Here is a 3274-nt window from a genome sequence, read left to right as displayed (position 1 = left end):
AAAACATCTCCAAATTTAGTGGAAGGTACGCATTGCCAAGAATGGTATGCTTGCCTTATCATATGCTATTTTGCATCAGACTCCACAATTCGTTGCAGTGGTTTTTTTAGAAATGTAATGTATTGCAAAAGTGTGAAGCAATTAGTGTGGTTAGATTCAGGCATTTTTAGATATATTATTTCAATGTGTGATGTGTGTTATCGCACGTGTATTGATTATGCCATTAACTACAGAAATTCTTATACAAGTGGATATATTTTTCATAATCTTATAGGTCGTATTGTTTTGTACCAGATTCGTTGATAAGTTGAGTAAATACTTCTACTAAAGGGTACAAATAATAATCAATTAGCGCTACTTACATAAAAATAAAACCTTGATTCAAATTAATATCGTATTGTCTACTTATAACTATATTTCAATTTTAATATTTAAACGTAGATAATAATTGAGCCTTTTATTAATTAAATTGCGAAAAAATGTCAATGTAGCCCGAAAGTAGTGAAAGCAGCGCGGTATAGCACATTAAAAAAATTTGTATTCACTAATCACTTGGACAACTAATGGCAAATTTGCACAAAATTTGACTTACAAAACATGTGTTGTGGTACACATTCAAGGAGTTCAGCAAAATGGTCTGGAGGGGACACCCATCGAACTAGTTTTAAAACGAAAACCATCGCATATTGAAAAAATGAATTTATCAGACCACAGTACGAGGATGTTGAGTTGACCAGTTCTCATGATCTCATCGATTTCATTTTCATGAATGTAGTTAGAAGTGCCAGGGTTAGGCCCCTTCGATTCAAAGCGGTTTATAGTTCAAGTGAATATTTTTATGAGCACCCCTGGCATGTACAAAATGCTTTATCTATTGTTGCTAATCGTCTAATCAATGGATACTGCCAGCTATAAAAGCGCATGGATTTCTATACATTGTCAGTGCTGTACTTATCAACATATCAAGCATGAGTCGAATTTTCTTGTTTATGCTCATTGCTAGTGTTTTTTTTATCACTGAAATTGTTAGTGCCGACGAATGCCCTTGCAGAGCTACATGTCTAGATAATGAAGTGTTAGGGTAAGTAAGACTTCTGCTATTACGAAACGTACATTTTTTATTAAATAATTTGGATTGCAGGGAACAGTGCGCTCAAGGCAGTACATTCCTTCCTGACAAATATTTCTGTTGCCCAGCGTAACAGAAATATTCTTTATATAGCTGCCTACATATTTTACAAAAGTTTTCGGATGTCAGAAACAATAAATAAATAATAAATGTGATCTATTTTTTATAATGCCCCCTCTCTCAATTTTAGGACTTTAAATCCATCCCACAAAAGCTAATAAAATCATACCTTTTGTACAATGACAAACGTTTACTCATACCAGAGAGTATGCTGATAAATTATTCGATTTTTAGTGTTTCTGTCTTCAATCGAATTTAGAAAGAAGAATATTAAATTTTAAGAGAATAGCAACATCGTTAACATGTGTACCGCAAGTTTTGTAAGTCAAATTTTATGGAAACCTGCCATTACCTCTTAAAGTAGTTTCAAAACGAAAACCAACGCATACCCCAAAAACCCCTAAAATACACGGATCGAGACAAGAATGTTCTGTTGCCCAGTTCTCATAATCAAGTCGAATTCAGTTATTAACCGGTCACTGCATTGCGCTGAATTCCAATTTTCATATTTATTTTTTTTTCTTTTATGTTTAATATTTTATCGAAACATGGCTGTAATTATCTACTTAATGTAGCGGTCAATTTCGCTGTTAAGTACGTCATAATAACATAGTTACCGTTTCATAATATCATAGTTACAAATCATCAAACTATAATATAGAAGCTGGGTACCCAATCAACATACATGTATTTTCATCAACGTGTTGGGAAGGGGACCTCCCATATTTCCATTAATAATATAAAAAGGAAAACTTGTCTCACTGTAAAGATTTAGAAACAAAAGGAACACTAATGTCGCAATTCAGTGTACTTATTTTGCATCTTAACAGAAATTCGTATTGAAACTTTGTACAAAGATGTATCTATTCAACCATAAAACTTAGTCGAACACATATGCTATATTGCTATCAAAAATATGTAGTGCGTGGAGGAAGTTTAAAATTTGTAGATGGCAGATTGCTGCTGTTTCTGCATTCCACCCACATCGAACACAGTGCGGGTACGGAGCCAATATATAGGTTTAAAAGTTCTTCTTCCGGTTGTTTGGCGATAATCGTCCTTTGAAACAAGAGATTGGTTGATCATTTTAATGAACACATGGATTCCGGGATTTGCTGCGTGAGGGGTCGATCTACATTTATTAAAGCAGTGACCACAGCCCCTAAAAATGTATACGGTAGGCCGAGTGACCCATTAAAGAGAAGCAGAGAGAGTGTGTGTACTTTCAATGTAGAGTAACTCGAATGCGAGCATGTCCGGCGTACAGATCCGCCGTGAGCTACATACAGATGGATTTATCTGCACGCCAATTACAGACAAATCTCAACAAATGAGCAGGCGGCATTCTGTCACTACTTAAATTCTGTAGTACCGTCTCTGGGTTGTGGATAAATTGTGCTGTGCTATGGATAATAAAAATGATCAAAGTCCTCGTATGAGACTGAAGGGACTTCAGCGCATTTTTCATCATCATCCGCCATCAATAAGATCGTGTCGAAGGCTACCAATTCCCTTTGTCGGAACCTACTTCCGACGCCCCGTTTACTTGTAAATCGCAGTTGAACTTTTGACTCCACCATCAGTCTGATCTTTTCCGGGGTTGCCACATTCCATTTGTCGGTGCCCACTTCTGATGCCCTCACAGTCATATAAATGCGCCATTTTTCTGGATTTTGCTAAAAATCCTTCACAAAATAGTACTCAATTATTGGATATTTCTCATAACTCGAGCTTCTATTGGCGACCCGAGAAAATGAGACCGCGAAAATTTTAAACCACGTAAAAAAATTGGCAGTGGAAAATATGTTGTGGGCGTCAACTACCCTCGCTTTGAAAATGGTCGGAAATCAAAAACAAAATTCCGTTACGTAGAAGTTGTCCGCGTCTACAAGATATTTCCGACGACACTAGGTGGAAAAATATCGACCAAAACTGTAGAAGAAGATGGGAAAAAACTGAAAAGTCACCACGTTCGTAAACCACGCTCTCTAAAGTTGTTAATTACACGACCCTGTAGGTACACGTACACTCTTTGTCTTCCTAAAGCAGCTATCAATAACTTCAAAAAGTCTGCCCAATCAGCTG

General features: G+C 36.3%; 1 long non-coding RNA gene across 1 annotated transcript; it reads left to right on the top strand.

The window, feature by feature from the left end:
* Window positions 1-945: 945 nt before the first annotated feature.
* LOC116170570 lies at window positions 946-1284 on the top strand. The gene is made up of 2 exons (XR_004145308.1): window positions 946-1081; window positions 1142-1284. It is a non-coding gene; the product is annotated as an uncharacterized LOC116170570 (long non-coding RNA).
* Window positions 1285-3274: the final 1990 nt, after the last annotated feature.

Source organism: Photinus pyralis, unplaced genomic scaffold, assembly GCF_008802855.1.
Source record: "Photinus pyralis isolate 1611_PpyrPB1 unplaced genomic scaffold, Ppyr1.3 Ppyr1.4_LG5, whole genome shotgun sequence".
In the NCBI taxonomy this organism is placed as follows: Eukaryota; Metazoa; Arthropoda; class Insecta; order Coleoptera; family Lampyridae; genus Photinus; species Photinus pyralis.
The sequence above is the reverse complement of the archived record's forward strand: the minus strand, read 5'-3'. Positions and strand labels throughout refer to the sequence as shown.